We start from the raw sequence: 17717 nt of genomic DNA on the forward strand, positions 1-17717 counted from the left end.
ATCTTGGATAGTTGCGTAAACTTTATAAAAAACTTGCCGCAGTAGTGTTCATACTTTTTTTTTACAAAACGATGAGTCAAAGTGGAGTGAATGTAAAAATCGTTGAAAATTTTAAGGAAATAACATATTTTGATTAACTTTTTTGTAAAAACTGCAAGGATTCTGGGGGTTTTAAGAGTTGGGGTGAACAGCAGCACTACTTAAGTTGTCGATATAAACAGAAAAACAGGAATATTTGAAAAATTGTGGTCGCGGTAATGTAAAATATCATAAGGGGTGTCAATTTTCGTCGAATTTCATAATTTATTGTGTAAGTAAAAAAATAATTGAGACAGATTTTTTTCCTTATTTTTCCTAAAGTAGTCATGACTATGTCCGTCCTGTGGCGTTGGCTTATCCTTGAATTTTGGGACACGTTGTATATAACTATATCTGCCCACAGCAGATCATCATATCTATATAATAAAATTAACATTTGATTGTTACAAATAAATATCGCTAAATCAGTTTATGGTAATCCTCCATTATCTTGATCGAAGTATGACATCACCGTTTAACAGCCTCTGTGGTCTAGTGGTAAGACCACCTGCTTCAAACGCAGAGGTCCCGGGTTCGATTCCCAGTGGGGGCAGATATTTCTGTTCGGTTTGGTTGGTGATAGGGCTTGTTCTAAGTCCGCCTGGCTAGCTACCACCATCTTACCTAATTCAGTCGCCATAAACAATGTTAACAGCATTGTTGTGTTCCGGCAGTTAGAGGAAAGATAGCCAGTTCCTCCATGGTTGAGGATTCCGGGTGAAGCTCGCTTTCACCTTCGACCTGATCTTCACTTACCATCAGATGAGATACAGGCCAAGAGCTTCCTCGTTGTGGATAAAAAAAACCGTTTGTTGTTTTTATGCTGTGTTCGTTCGTTTCAGCCCAATGACGTCCACTGCTGGACAAAGGTCAAAGGATTTCCACAACGAACGGTCCTGCGTTGCCTACATCCAGGTACTTCCCGCGACCTTCACTAGATCGTCGGTCCAGCTAGAGCAGTGGTTCTTAACCTTTAAGTCATGAGGGACCATTTTACCAAATTTCTGTCTTGTCATGGACCACCATGGTAATAGTGGTTTCGACCAAGGTGTGTAAGTGCATTTCGTGGACCACTTGGAATACTTCCAGGGACCACCGGTGGTCCGCGGACCACCGGTTAAGAACCACTGAGCTAGAGAGAGGCAGGTCTGCCCACACTACGTCTTCAGGCCTATGGTCACCACCACTAGAGGACTTTCTTCGTATTAGTCCATTTGGTACAAAATAATGGCTTTACCTGGAAAGTTTTCCGGGAGTAATGAAAATTGGTAAATCTATAGATTTCAATGTGCTCTTTACGAATTTCAACTTTGCGACCTCGTATGTTTGCCGCTCGCGCCGCCATTTTGGAAAAATGCTGCCTAGTAGCAGTTTTTCTTAAATGTTTTCTTTCGGATTAATTTTATGACAAAACATGCTTAAAGAAACTAAAAAAAGAGAAAATTTCCTATTTTCGATGTCTACATATAACCTTTTTGTGAAATCAATTGTGTCACTAGGCTGGCGTGACATTCAGTTTTTGGCGGAAAGATTTAAACATGCAGAAAAAAGTATCGCACACCTCGCATTTATGTAAAGGGTTTGATATCTAGTACCTAATACAAATTATCACTTACAAAAACACTTCAAAAAGAGAGGAACAAACCAGTTCAAACTTTCAAAGCCCAAAACTGACCACTCAAATTGCACAAAATTAAATAAAAGTCATCGACTGACGAGTATTCTCGTAATTATGATTTGAACGGAAACCTTTATGGCCTGACTAAACGCTTCATACAATGTTGCTGAACAGTCCCCAGCACATCAAGCTGTACATTTTACTTGCAAAATATACCTTATTCCAACGCCATAAGATGCAAAGTGTAATCTTGATGTGATGTCCGTACATTAAAATTTAATGACAACTCATCAATTATTTTGGTTTACACGCTGTTTTAAGATCGCGATAACGAGAAAGGGAATTTTCGATATTATGATTAAGGAAATTACCGGTTTGGTACACCGAAATTGATTTGGGTTGAAGAGTAATAAGTTTATTGAGTCTTACGCAACTTTTTCGAATTTAACGTCATCAGATCGTGACACGAGGCTTAAAACTCCATTTAATTTCAAGCATCATAATCATCATTTCAGCCACAGGACGTCCACTGCTGAACATAGGCCTCCCCCAATGATTTCCATACCGTCCACAGCACCTTCCTTCCTTCTACCTTTATGAGGTCCTACGCTGCGTTTTTCGGTACGTGGCCTCCAGAACCTTGTTGCCCCATCGGCCGTCAGGTTTGCGTACTATGTGCCCTGCCCAAGTGCCCATTGCCACTTCAGCTTGCTAATCCGTTAAACTGTGTCAGCGACTTTAGCTCATATACGGATCTCCTCATTTTTGATTCGATCTCGTTAAGAAACAACTTTCCATAGCACAATTACAATTACAAGCATAGATTTTGTTTTATGACTCTTAGGTATTGGTTTTATCGCTGAAATTCAAATCTATTCCTTGGAGAGGCTTACGTCCAACAATAGACTGTTTCAAGCTAAAATGTTGAAAATTAATCAAAGGCTTGCTTGGAAATGAGTTTTGAATACATACTTGAGGTGGAATTGAGTTTTGAACTCCATTATAGTGCTAGTTCTGGAGTAGTATTTTTGAAACGGATTTGCATAATAAGTAGTACCCTATTTTTTATGCGATTGGTGCAAGATCGAATGCGAATTATCAGTCGATAACTATAGATCAATTATGAGTTTATAATAACGAAATCAAGAGTTTATCTTTTCATCCACGGATAGTGAAAATTTATACAACTGAAAAACCTAGCATTGCAAAACATATCCAAAGAAAACTCTACTTGGATTGAAAAACTTTCACAGTTTTTAATTAACATTTTACTTGGATTGAAAAAGTCTCATAGTTCTTTAACAAACATTTTACATTTTATAGTTATCAATAATGTCTAATTGTCTAATCACCAATTCTTAGAACCGCAATGTAGACATTAGATCAATCATGTTTTTCATCATCAATTATACCAATAAACAAACTGCACACCGTAAATGCATCGAAGCACAATATTTATGTTTGCGTTCATGTTTTTACATGTCGATGATTAATTATATATTTAACACAATGAATCATAAAATAAACAATCACTGAGTTGGATAACACGAAAATATATCACAATGAAATATTATACGCTCAAAAATATCCATTTCAGTGCATTAAAATCCAAGAATGCGCCGTAAATTGATACCTAAATCGTTTTTCTTATTGTCTTAAGTTGGCTCACTAAATATGGCGCAAGATTTCTTATCAAAATTATAAACGACTTGTTATTAAATCACATGGGCATTTAAACAGTGACACGACTTATAACACATTAAAAAAATCAAAATTAATCTACATTTTAAACTAATTCTATTTGTTGAAATTGTAATTCAAATTGTCCCTTGTGGGTGTCTAAATTACATTATATCAGCTAGGGCCTTTAGAGGGACTTTTTACTTATCCCAACCCTACCACTACCTACTGCTGAAAAGAAACAGTGCCAAAAACTCTAAATGTTTTGTCACCTTCTCAAAAATTTCACGTATTTTTTATTCAATTTTCTACGGCGTAGCAAAAAAAGTAATCGGTATATTATACAAGAATATACCGAGTCAGCAGATGGAAATATACGCATTTTTACGTAATTGTTTTTATATTTTCTCATTATATTTTTTAAGTAAGTACTACAAAAATTTACAAATTAATGATCCGGATTTCAGTTCACTGTTTTAGAAATTGATGTAGAATTGTAGAGGCATTTATTCAAAATTATCAAGTCGTTGCCTCAAAACAAGCAAACTATTTTTAGATAAGTATTATAAAGTATTTTCAGTCTAGACATTAGTTTTAACTGTATAAGGCATGAAAACGGCAATAAATCGAGTTTTTACCTCTATTTCATACACGTGGAGAATATTTCAGATGGCAACGATGATTTTATGCAGATTTACTAAGCACATTTGAATAAAAAAGTTCAAAAATATTACGTGATTTATTAAAATGTTTTTAGTTTTGAATATAATGTTGGTAAAAACTTGCCTTTGTGTAGGCTCCGGTCATCTAATTAACTGATTCTAAATTAGAATTATTGAATACATTATCAAAATCGCACAGTTATTAACATATTTCAGTACTTTAAATATTAATCGTTGTTACAAATAATAATTTATATTTTAACTTATCTTATTTTTCTGAGAGTTAATGTATGTAAACGAGTGTTACAAGCAATAAATCTAATTCTTTGCTCAAATAAGACATCACGTTTTTTAAAAAGTTTTTTTGATATTTTGTAACCGTTAAATTTTGTGCCAGAACTTGGTTTGAAAGTTAATTAAATATTGGAACGATTTGAAAGCTAGTTTTTATTTTTATGTAACTCAAGGCAAGGTTTGCAGCTATATAGTTTTGGAAAATAAAACTTATTCTTATTGAAATTATGTTTATTCTTAGCTAGCGAGGTTATGTCGATATTTTTTTAATTATTAATAGGGTAATTCCAGGATACATGCCCCAGTGGGATAGGTGCCGCGATTTTAAGTACACTATGTTACAAGCAACTTAGCCTAAAGTTATAGTATGTATAATAGAAAGGGACCTCTCCTTACCACTTTTCGCCTCGCAAACCATCAAAGAGTGCATTCGTTTAGCCAGTGAGAGCAAAAATCTTCCGCGGCCAGACCTTAGCGAGCGTCGAAATAATATAGGTAAATATCTTTAAATGGATAATTTTTTTGTCAGCTGTAAAATGAAGCAGATTTTTATATAATTTGATGGACTATCTTATAAATTATACGGTATAGCTATGTTTAATTAGATTTTTAGTGTTATTATATTTTTTATTAAAAAAGGCACCTATCCTATACTAAAAGGATAGTTGCCTATTTTTTTTTAGGTATAGATGCCCTTAGGGCCATGTCCCATGCACCTAGGGGCATCTATCCTAACCTGCTCTTTTTGACACAGGTAGCAAGTAAGAAGAAAAAAAGAATGTAGTACGGCTAACCTTAGGAAAGTAATAAATAGGGTGCCCTTTTGATATAATTACCTTTTTACCCGACTGCGCTAGAAGGAGTAGCATTATTTTTAATAAAAAATATTAAATTTCATTTAGAATTCATTTAATAACAAACAATCTTAAACAATAATACTTGGCTTGTTTGATTTCAAAATGCATTTGATCCTTAGAATTCAAAAACTATATTAACGAGTCATCTATCCCTGCATCAGGCATCTATCCTTTGAAACAATCATACAGTGAGTCTTCTATCCCCCACATTAGGCGTCTATCCCAATTTTTAGAGGTCAATTAAAATGGTATTTTCTCAGAATCGGTATTACTTAAACTAAAATCATTATAGTAATATCATAGAGGAAAGACCAAAGTTTATAGATACTAAGGTCAAATTGTTGATAAAAACTTTCTGACTGAGTTACAGAGCTGTTTCAAAAAGTGGGGCATCTATCCTGGACTTACCCTAATATTTACTATGTATAAATTATGACTCTTTAGTCAAGTATAGTTTCAGCACATCAGACTACATACTTTTGTGGCAAAATAGCTCCTATTTCAAACATTTGGGTAATAATATTAATATGAATACATAATAATATTGCAACCAATAGTTAGAGTTGGAATCTTTCAACAGTTATGGGAATAAAACACTTTCGCATTCCATTATGGGTCCTTAAAACATAGAATATCAAAGATCTCAAAGGCCACATTTATTATGCATATTCTGGGATTTAAACTATCAGCATACTAAATTAAATCTAAAACAAATACACTTTATCAGTATGGATTTATAAGTACTCACAGCGTGACGTTTCTGCTGTGTTGCTGCAGCCGTGGTCACAAGCAGACTGGTCGCTCGCGTCGTCGTTTGTTCGGATTGAAGATCTTCGGCTACCCTCAAATTGACACTTATTTTTCGAAAAATGTAGTAAGCAATTGATGATGTGATAGTTTTAGCCGACCACCATCATTGCTATAGGTATAAAAGAATAGTCTTAATCTGAAGGTAGGGTAAGTAAAAAAGAAGCAAACTAAACTGAAGGGAAAATGATGTAAACTGTCATCACTTTCCCTTTAGTTTATTTTGATTCTTTTAAAACTTTTATAAACCAGTTTTGAACTTTATTAACAACTGTAATATAGGTCTAAATACAATGACAACTATTCAACAACCAGCTGGCAAAGGGTTAAGTGCGATTCAACAACAATGTTATCTGTCACTTATTTGCTAAACAAAGTTGTAATTACTTGACTCCAATAAGTTATTATTACATGCCAATAGTTATAAATATAGTAGTCGATAATATAATGAGTTATTGTGTTTTACCAGTTTTACTAAGTTTGTTGTCGTATTATTATTATTATTTGTAACTAGCTTTTGCCCACGGCTTCACCCGCATGAAATTTAGTTTGCCCAGGTGGTCATAAATTATAGCCTATATGTTATTCTGGGTTATAAACAATGATACTGTAAAGTTTCATCAAAATCCGTTCAGTAGTTTTTGCGTGAAAGAGTAACAAACATCCAGACATCCAAACTTACGCATTTATACTAATATTAGTAGGAAGTAGGATATTACTACTAGGACTTGCCTGCAGCTTTGTTTACCTAAATAGTCATCATCTGTCACAGAATTATTATCAGTTTACTTACGAAAAAGTACTTATATAATTAGGCTACGACACGACACTACTTTGACCAACTGCGCCAGAAGGTGGTTATGTTTTATGAGCTGTCGAAAGCAGTTCTTCCAATATGGCATGGCATTAATACCAGGTTTTAACAATTATTACAGTACCTACTGTAATAATTGTTACCTACCTAGGTACTATTTACTAAAATGAATAGAAAACAATAAAACATTCAGGCTGATAAAAAGTTAACTTAAAAAAACTTTGAACACATAAAATTAGTAATAACAACACAAGTGAAATACAGTAGAATCCGGATATAACGTCATAGTTACACATTAAAAATAATAAGGCTGGCTTGCACCATCTTACTTTAACTTTAACAAACGTCAAAAGTCTGTCAAACTCCATACAAAAACACCAGTTATCGTTATATTTACGGTTAAAGTTAGTTCGTGCAACTCAGCCTAAGTTTTTTTCATTTATCTTCTTCGTTCTTCTTATCTTCTGGATTTCTTCTTGTTTTCTTCTTAATAGTGTAGATAATTGGCAATCCCAAGAGCACGGTATGAAGTTCCTACAGTTCATCATACGTAGGAACTCTATACCTCGCTAGTGGCAATCACCAGTCGGAGAAACTTCTGGAGGTGTCTTCTTGTCTTCTACTTCTTGATTCTTGGTGTTTCTTTCTTCTTTTCTTGAGATTTCCTAGTACAGTTTAGTAGTGGATAGTGACATTTGAAATAATCATCAGAAGACAGACAGAAAGAGGAAACATGTTATTAGACGTACAATATTTGTCTTATAGACTAAAATCAGTTTTTGTAATGTCAAATCTTTTATAGGTACTTAAATTATTACATTTAGGCTGAGTGGCATCACCTAACTTTAAAAATGTAACTATAATTTTAACCGATGTTTTTGTATGGAGTTTGACAGACTTTTGACGTTTTTTTAAGTTAGATGGTGCAACACAGGGTTCGATTTTACAATAAATTCCTACTTTTTATGAAAACAAAAGACATCGTTTAGGAACGTTCTTAAATTCACTTTTGAATCAGCATTTTTATGCCTTTGCCACAACAGATTCTACAGCACTAAAAAACAAAACAAAACCAGCATTAAAAAGTAAATAAATAATAGCGCTACAAAATACGCCAGCACAACGCGCCGTCTTCGTCCACTGACGCGTTTCCGCGCGCACCGAAAAGGTAACATTTGCATTTGAATTCGACCAGCTGCTCGCGGGCCCTACTAATTAATTTTCAAAGCTGCTCTTCGCATAACTTATACCAAAGGGATTTGTGCCAGTGATCTTAACCCTTGAAGGCATGCAAATTTTTGCCGTGGGAATTTCGAGATTTGCATAAGAAATTCGAAATATTAATACGGTAGCCGGTTTTATTATTATGAAAATGTCAGGAAGCGAGCAAGGAAGTTGCTTCCGTGGGATTTAAATGTTTTTATTGTTGGCGAAATATTTAAATTTGTTTCGGATTTGGGTTTCAGTGATCGATTAATAATATTTTGGACAATGCTTGCGGGTTTACAATAACATCTATTTGAGTGTTGTGTGAACTTAAGTCAGCAGTAGTTATTAAGAATATTACTTTGGTTAGCCTTATTCGTTATCTTGAAAAATATAATAAAATCGATCACTTTCGCTTATCACAAAACAGTATCATTATTGAAAACGTTTTTATGATGAAAAAGCAGCTATCAGTCTTAATACACCCATTTACACGTTAATTCGCGAAACGTCGTAAACCTAAAACATAGGTAATATAAGAGTGCTAAAAGGGCTCCAACAATACACTTTAAACAGCACATGTTCTTAAAGTTCAATTTTAATGAGCCATAACGCAAGTTTTCAACTGACGCGTCTTCACCCTATGTAATTAGTTAGTTTAAGCGCCAAACTAAATTGAACCTTGGATTTTAATCGACAGCTACTAAAATAATAAGGATTGAAAGCTCTTGGTAGTTTGGTAGAGCTGATGAGCGCCGTCAGTGTCGTATTTATTATGATTATTAACAATACAATGGGGAATGTTAAAGATGTCATAAATATGAGTTTCGTTTTAGGTTAATGAACGCCAAGTTGATTCTTGACATCGTTTTAGCACTTAATCATGATAATTGCCGTTGCATAAAACTTCAGATCGTTATAATTTTGTTCTAGATATTGTGATAAGTGCTTTGAACTTTAAAAACCCTTGTTGTCTACTTTTATGATAATATGCGTTGTAAAAACAAAGATATTTATCTTTTTCGAGTTGATAGCTAAACGTAATGAATACTCGTTTTATGATAGACTTATTCCCTCTGCCTTCATCATTATTTTTTCATAGGTAAATTACTTGTGTAGTTTTTAAACGTGAATATATTAAAACTAGAGAAAATTTCAGAGTAAAGGACAATGGGCAAAATGGTACCCGGCTCCAATAGATATGTGTCTAGTATCGTTTGAAAGGTCTTACCAAAATGAACAACTTTTACTATGACCACCAGCCTCAGATCTGGTTGTGTACGAAGATATACATACTTTTTTGCAGAATGGTACCCGGCTCCAATAGTTATGTTTGTAGTGTCATTTGAAAGGTCTTACCAAGACGAACAACATTTACTATGGCCACCAGCCTCAGATCTGGTTGCGTTCGAAGATAAACATACTTTTTGTGTAACCTAAGTATCATACAGTATGAAGGGGGACGCGCTCGGGGCAGGGCGGGCACCGACGAGATGGTCGGACGCGGTGAGGAAGACGGTGGGCGGGAGTTTGCATCGTGCGGTCCACACAGCTTATGACCGCAGTCTGTGGAGGAACACTATCTGTGGTCGCGATCCTCATCAGTGAGGGACCGAGGAAGAAGAAGAAGAAGAAGAAGTATCATACGTGTCCATCGTATGGTACTTAGGTTATGCGAGTCAGGAAGGGTTTACTGCTCCAGCATCCTCCCTTAACTCAGCCGCCACCAACCGGCCATTGTGGAAATCATTGGGGGAGGCTTATGTTCAACTGGACGTCCTATGGCTAAAATGATCATGATGATGATGATGAAAGCGAATAAAGGGCTAATAGCTTGGGTAGTTCATCGTAGGTATAATCCTTTCCTTTTCAATGCTTCTTTTAGTTATATTAATTAATTGTAGTCATAATACATACTCGTATACATGGATGATTGTGTTATACTTTCATTATAATACTTAGTGGAATTACTGCTTTCAAAACGTGAATTAGAACTGGCCCCATAGCAGACATTTTCCTACATCTAAAGGCCTTTTAAAATATATATTGGTTATGGCTATTGGAGCGGGTACCACTTTCCATACATTTGTGCCCATCATCCTTTAGGGTAAAAATAGGTTTTTTTTAACCTATACTAAATTAAAAAATATATAGCTATGTGTTAACAAAAAACGACGCAGCGTCTTACGATTGCATTACATAAAGGTGTCTACTGGAGGGTGGCTCGACAAATCCCACTCATTTCGAGGATTTGCAGTTGAAATTAGTTGGCAAATCTGCGGCTTACCGCCCTAACAGATGTACGAAAAGGATGAGATAAATAACCACGCTACGGTTATTATTGTTTTTTGTATAAGGTACAGCCATTTTTCTACTTACATTTTAAAAACAACTACATATTTTTTGCTTATATGAAGAACAAAAAATATTAAAAAAACTTACAAGTAAAACACAGTAACCAAACCACCCCGTATGCTTTTTATTTTTTCTGCAAGAATGTACTGGCTGTTTAATTTTAATCACCGCGTTACGCATACTCATTTAAAAATCGTAGCATGCAGTTCGAATCCTAATTCGAATTTAGAACAGCCTACCAATTTAAATTTCGAACTAGTGACGTGATAAGTGTATACAAATCGCCGTGTGTGAAAGTTGCCGCGATTAGTCCAATTTTCCGAGCCTAATTCCAACTAAATATGTATGAACGGCTCAATTGATAACCACGCGACGCACTATAAGTGCGCGTACACACGGCATGGTACGATGTGTGACTAATGCGTCCATACTTCTTGCTTAGACGAGACAGTCTTTGTGTGCACTCTATCTTTAATTAAGTATTTTTATGCGCATTAATTTGTTATTTAAAGAAATGGTAAGACAAAGGATATGTAAGCTGTAGGTAAGGTGGGTGACGCATTGATAAGCTTTGCTTTGTTATCAGGTGCAGTGACGTTTTCGCATGATTTGACAGTCGTAAGCATTATACAGCCTGCGGCAGTTTAGGATACAAAAATAATTCCCATGATAAAATTGATTTGATATATTAAAACGCATAAGTTCTAAAAAAATATAAAACTTGACTACCAGAGAGAAGAAAAAATGCATTAACATAAGTAGAAAAATGTAGAGTCAAAAAGAACAGTCATTCTAAGACTCCATTGTATTGTTACCCTAAACTAAACAGCACCTGTCCCATTCAGAATAGAAAATACGGTCACGTTTTACTATAACTCAAGTAGCGAAAACGGATTCCGGGGAAACTCGAGTTGTTCGCGTGTGTAGACGCAGTTTGCGTCTGGCGCTGCGAGCGCTTGATAAATAGCGAATACGCATTTGACGCCGAATAATCTGGATTCAAAGAGTTCCCGTCACTTTCGTAATGCTGGCAATTAAGAAAACACTTGTAGTGCAAGCCATAAAAAAGCAGGCATTCGATTTTCGAACGCATTCGTGATTCCGTCTCTACGTTCGAACGCTTTTAACGAGTTTAATTAGTTTCGTACACGTTTTGAAATGTGTAAGCCAAATCAAAGCACATTTTACAATTTTCACAGGGCAAAAAATGTTTTAGCTTGTAATTTGTGTTAGTACTACACTCGTTACGAACTGGAACAGTTATGAAATACACGACAACCAGGTAAATAAGATATCAAACTGTCTTCGATAAGAACAAGCTTTTCAATACACCACTAACGAGCTAGATGTAAATCGAATACTCGTTGTTAATACCAAATTCAGTGTGGGAACGTTCGAGCCACTTTCTGGTTCCAAGCGGAACAACGCGGAGCCAATGCTGCCAACTTACAAATCGAACACGTCAACTGAATTAATTGTTTTAAATAATTCACGGCACGTACCGAATAGACATGCACCGTGGCTGTGAAAATGATCGCTCAGCGCCGCTAAAACTTGAAAAACTAGAAACTTTTATTCCCCTAGAAGGATTTGTTGTAATTTCTTACACTGTAGAGGCCACGGGCCATTTGCGCGCGGAAAAAGCAGTCTCTTGCCAAAAGTCGATGCATGCTTGTGAACGTTTATGGCGACGACATTTCCCGCGCGTTCCATATTCAAATTTTATAGGGACAATTAAAAAGGAGGTTACAACAGCGAGTCCCGTACGTAAATAGAACTAGAAAAAAAGTTTCGTTGAATTAAATTTAAATTTGCTCTTTTTCTGAGTCTTTAGAGATAATTAACAACGCCGGATAAGGGTTCTAGAAGAACCAGTTCGATCAATACGGAAGATTTAATGGGGAACCCTAAAAAGCGAAGGGCACGGCTAAACGCTCGGTGTAATTATGTGTGAAGTTGCAGTTTAAACCGTTCTGTTTTGCCCCGTTTTATTTTGAGTTATGACGCTATTTTGTGGAGAAATGCACTCGGCATTTGTCGGGCGAATGCAAACAGTCGTTTTCGGGTTATTTCAGGGAGGCGTTTAATAGCTGCATTTTAATGGCCATTTTGTACGTTATATGTTACGTTTATGGCTTCTAATAAAAAGGTACCTAACTGATATTTTTGTACAATGTGAATGGGTTTCAACGCTTTATATTTTGGTAAACTACGAACTTTACGAGCTTTGAGTTTTAGTTGTCAATTTTATGTGCGCTGTACCTTTTTAGCGATGTCAATTACGTTCTTGGGGCTTATTTTTGTTGTTTAACAGCAGTACACAGTAAATATAAGTACGTGCAAAGCCTAGTGAGATTGCTTTTCCCTTTAAAATAATCAGATTTCATTCTTGGAAACTTAAATGTTCAGCGGAGCCATAAAAAATAATAACATTTCGCAATCCGTAATAAAGAATCCCGTTCTGTGAGTATGCAATCGGCAAAACAGTAGGTAGGTACGTTGCAGCGGGAGGGACCAGCGAACAGCGGAAATACGCTATTATCATACCCTCCAACACACATAAACACACACGCGCAAACAACTCACATAGGGTGGCCCGTGGATTACCCCCGGGGGTAATTTTTACCCCATCATCATACTCGTCGCCACCCACTCGACTCATCATTCGATATTTGAATTACTTATAACCAATTCCGTAATTTCAAAATTCGAATGGTGCGGTCAGCGCGATTATGTTCGATGTTTTTGAATTTGGAACTTTCGAATTACGAACGTTCGTTTGTCGAACTCGCGCACAATTTTACGTTTAAAGGGAGCACACATATTAATTTGCGGTGTGGATTACAGATTAAAACTATTTACGTAACGACTCTTGTGGGAATGACAACACATGTCGCGTTTAAACCGCAACCAAGGTCGATGACACGCATGATCAATTACAGTTTTTTGATGGTACTAAAAACTGTATTCAAAATAAGTAAATCTTATTTAAATCAATTCCGCCAGCTATTATCTTCCAACTACACAAAAACATTATCGTAACTTTTAATGAATAGCGCACCTTTTACGTCAAAAATACTAATAAGATTGTCAACGTATTTTATTACTACAGAACTAATAATCATAAAAACTAGCTTGAAACCTCCATATTTGTAGCCCACACGTCAAACTAGAAGGGGAAAACTACTCCGATAAATTAGATTCAATATCGTATCCGTCCTTATCGTTAGTAACGTGGCTGAAAGAGAGGGAAAATATAGGTGTGTCGCACACATTCGCACATGTATATCGCTAATTTGTTTTGACATTTCCAAACGGACTGCCACTTTTTCCCGCCTACAAGTTTTGTCAGGGGATGAATGAACGGACAAATCTAAAATTGATCTTATTACATTGTTTGGAAAGGTTGAATTCGATTGTCCCACTAAAAGTTCGGGAGCTGAATTTATTGCTATAAGCGATCGAGTTTTCGCATATCTATTATGGAGGCTTCCGGCGACTGGGACCGCAATTAACTGGGACCGCGGTCCCAGTCGCCGGATGCGTAAAAATTAAATAATTTTCTTCCGGCGACTGGGACCACTCATAGATAACTTTAAAGAAAATATTATTCAATCCAAAATCGGTACAGTACTAAAATCCATGAGTGGTCCCAGTCGCCGGAAGAAAATTATTTAATTTTTACGCATCCGGCGACTGGGACCGCGGTCCCAGTTAATTGCGGTCCCAGTTGACGGAATCCTCCTATTATGAAACCCTTACTCGTTTTGGCCTTTTGTGTTCTAAAATGGTTAAGGGAGATCCCCTACGCGTGCCATAGGAGATTTTTTTTATCATAAAAAACCTATTTCGCGGTCGATCAATAGGTTCCTAACTTGGAGCAAAGCGATTTGACGTAAAAAACTTTTTTTAATACTTTGCATTCTTAAAAAATACTCAGTAAATATTGTCATTGCATTCTGCAGTATGTAAGTAATGACTTTTTTAATCGTGTGAGAGTCTGAAACAAAGAATGGGGCAATTAGGTACTTTGGGATTCAACGAAAAACGTTTAAGTATGTATTAGTTGTTATAAAATTTCATACCTTAATGTTTTGCTGTCATTAATTTTGCCATTCATTTAAATTTTTAAATAATTCATCCCCGTGTTCACACCTCATATTTTAGCATTATTCATTTACTGGCATTTTAATGCAATTTTTTGAGTATCGATGGTAACATGGCTACAATTAAAAACAGTCGATGTTTAATTAATTCTGTAAATCAGTCGATATTCAACGAAATCCGTAGCACAATGAAACAAATCACTAATTATTCTGTAATTAGCATATGTGTCATTAAGAACCGAGTAGTCTAATTATTACAAAATACGTAACACCAGGGTCCCGTACAATGCACAAAGACTATTGTGCAACAACAATGGGCTGAGTCACTCGTGACAGAGAGACAATGCTTCTCTAGCCCATATAAGGCGTGTGCATAACGGGTATCGAGAACAGTGAATTAAATTCAGTTTTTGAACCTCCTATGAGGTTACGTTTTTATTCCAAATTCAAATCAGTAAAAAATGTCGACAAAAAAAAATGAATTGCACGTCAACATCACTAATGGGATTTAAAAAAGCACTTGTGACAAAATATCGCATTCCAAGGAGTCGACGACCTACATCAAAGGAATAAAAATAAATCAAGCCTGAAAGAATGCCGTAAAATATTTCAGACTCCCACTGAAAAACACTGGCAGCAAATGCAGTGGAACAAAAAAAAACAAAAGCAAATCAATCGTTGAAAAGATAACCCATCAATCAGCGCAGTCATAATGCAGCATTTAAATGTGGAATGATTTTTTGTTCCAAGTTCAAAATCCGCACGACCTTGCCTCGGTCAACTGCGGACAGTTTATCCTAGCTAAAATATTTGTTTTTTGTGTATTGTACTTTTTGCTACAAAAGCGTGCAAATGTATTTACATAGCTAACGACGTAACAATGATACACGTTCAAGATGCACGCACGGAGCAATGACTCTACGTATTGGCACATCGTCACGTAAACCGTCGAATTCCTTTTGCCTTTTCCTCACCAAGGTGAACTGAAGATCAAAGATCACCTGAGAATAAATGACATCTCATAACTTATCGCAAACAATTTGCAAGAACGTGCAAATTACGCTCTTTATTTAGTTTTTAGTTGACGTTAATGCCCGCCGTGTCACATTGAACGCGTGTAGTCAAGACAAATGACAGACAATCATTGTACGAAGAATGACCGACATACTTGTTACACAGCAGCGTCAAGGTACGGAACAAATTTCCTTTATTAGACCGCATTGCAAGGAATAAAAAACCGGCCAAGTGCGAGTCGGGCTCGCGCACAAAGGGTTCCGTAGCAGCAAATATAACCAAAATTACAGTTAAATCAACCTATCTCAAAAACTATAAGAGATACTTTGATCAAACCAAAAATCGTTGAAAGAGTTAATTAGCATGCATCACCTCTATTTTTTTTAGAATTTTATACCCCGTAGTTATAAAAATAGAGGGGGGGGGACATACTTTTTACGACTTTGAGAGCTGATATCTCAAAAACCGTTCACTTTAAGAAAAATGTTTTTTAGAAAACTTTATATCATTTTAAAAGACCTTTCCATTGATACCCCACACGGGTATGTACATCGAAAAAAAAATTTTCATCCCTCAGTTACATGTATGGGGGGCCCCACCCCCAATTCTTTTTTTTACTATTTAGTGTCATAATTTTGTAGCGGTTCATACAACACATATTCCCATCAAATTTCATCACTGTAGTACTTATAGTTTCCGAGTAAATCGGCTGTGACAGACGGACAGACGGACAGACGGACAGACGGACAGACGGACAGACGGACAGACGGACAGACGGACAGACGGACATGACGAAACTATAAGGGTTCCGTTTTTGCCATTTTGGCTACGGAACCCTAAAAATATGACTCACACTGTTTTTGTGTCGGCGATGATTTTGCGATATTTTTTACGGCGGCTGAGCAACGACCGACGTGACCTGCGTGACCTAACTCTTTGTTAGGCCGGTCCTTTATCAATTTTTTACGTGTAACAAATCGGTCGATGTAAATAAATGAACGGGCGCACCGCCGCTGACACCGCCTTGATAAACCCAGTGATATTCTAAAGGATAATGAAACTCGAAACTGTGACGATAAAAAACCTGTTTAGGCGCTGGCCACCAAGAAAATATTCAAAATTTGAAATTTGAATATGGAACGGTTGTGCCGCGAACGCGTCCACGACACCAAAATCGCTAAACCGGTCGAGATAAAAACTGAGTCGAGTCTCGATTTAGATATTTATTTAATAGGCATCTAAATTACAATTTAATTAAATACTACGAGCCGTACATGTCGATGCGAGATACGTTGGAATTTTCCAAATAGGTGTTTTATCTCGAAATATGCGTTTAATGGGACCGCAGAAAGGCCTACCACAGATAAGCTAATAGTAAAGGCACTTCCAATGCATCGACGGTAGTATCTAAATGGCGTAGCTGTAAATTGATTAAGGTGGATTCTCGCGCGTTTATTTTTATGGTGATAAGGTTCAAGATTGCGAGTGAAGAGGAATACTCTATGTGTATCTGTCCATTTCAATAATCACGAAAGGAGGATAAATATTGGCGATTACTCGACGGCTGTTTTCGTGAATTAGTAAAATTCGTTCTCGAACCGGTCCCGATGATTGGCACGAAGTACAGTCGTCAACACATACATTTTCGTTGCAAAGTAGCACCTATTGCCTTAAAATAAGACTCTACAATGTTTAACTTTATGCCGTACTACCTTCCAAGTTGTTGACGCTAACATGCTATTTACTAAAAACGTGAAACAGCGTGTGTTCGTATTAAAACGGCAACATTTTTTCCGTCTTATTCGACGATTATGGTAATCGTTTCCGACGTTATACGATGCTTTTTAAAGCATAGCATTATTTAAGTTACTAATTAGTTTAATCAATCTACCAATACCTACTAGTGATTTACTAAGTGTAAAACGAATATTTGAAATAAATGCGACTTGACGTGAATATTTAGTATTTTTAATTTTGTTTTCTTTAACACAATCTGCATCCAGTAACCTACATCTGACATTTGTTTACAAACTCGCAACAACTTGCTGTAAACAATTTGTTGTAAACATTTATCGTTGGCTGTAAACAAAGTTGTCAGTTAACTCCCACGGTCGGATATGGTAAATTGTTTCCAGAACAAAAACCGTATTCGAAATTTAAAAGTGACTTATCACAGATGTACAGCTGCTGGAAAAAGTTTTTAACCTTTTTTGATGCTGGCCATAA

General features: G+C 36.2%; 1 non-coding gene across 1 annotated transcript; it reads left to right on the forward strand.

Moving 5' to 3' along the window:
* Positions 1–559: 559 nt before the first annotated feature.
* On the forward strand, positions 560–631 carry TRNAL-CAA (transfer RNA leucine (anticodon CAA)). Its single transcript has one exon. It is a non-coding gene; the product is annotated as a tRNA-Leu (tRNA).
* The last annotated feature ends 17086 nt before the right edge of the window (positions 632–17717 follow it).

This window comes from Ostrinia furnacalis, unplaced genomic scaffold, assembly GCF_004193835.3.
Source record: "Ostrinia furnacalis isolate ACB-3 unplaced genomic scaffold, ASM419383v2 OfSCF2450, whole genome shotgun sequence".
Classification (NCBI taxonomy): domain Eukaryota; kingdom Metazoa; phylum Arthropoda; class Insecta; order Lepidoptera; family Crambidae; genus Ostrinia; species Ostrinia furnacalis.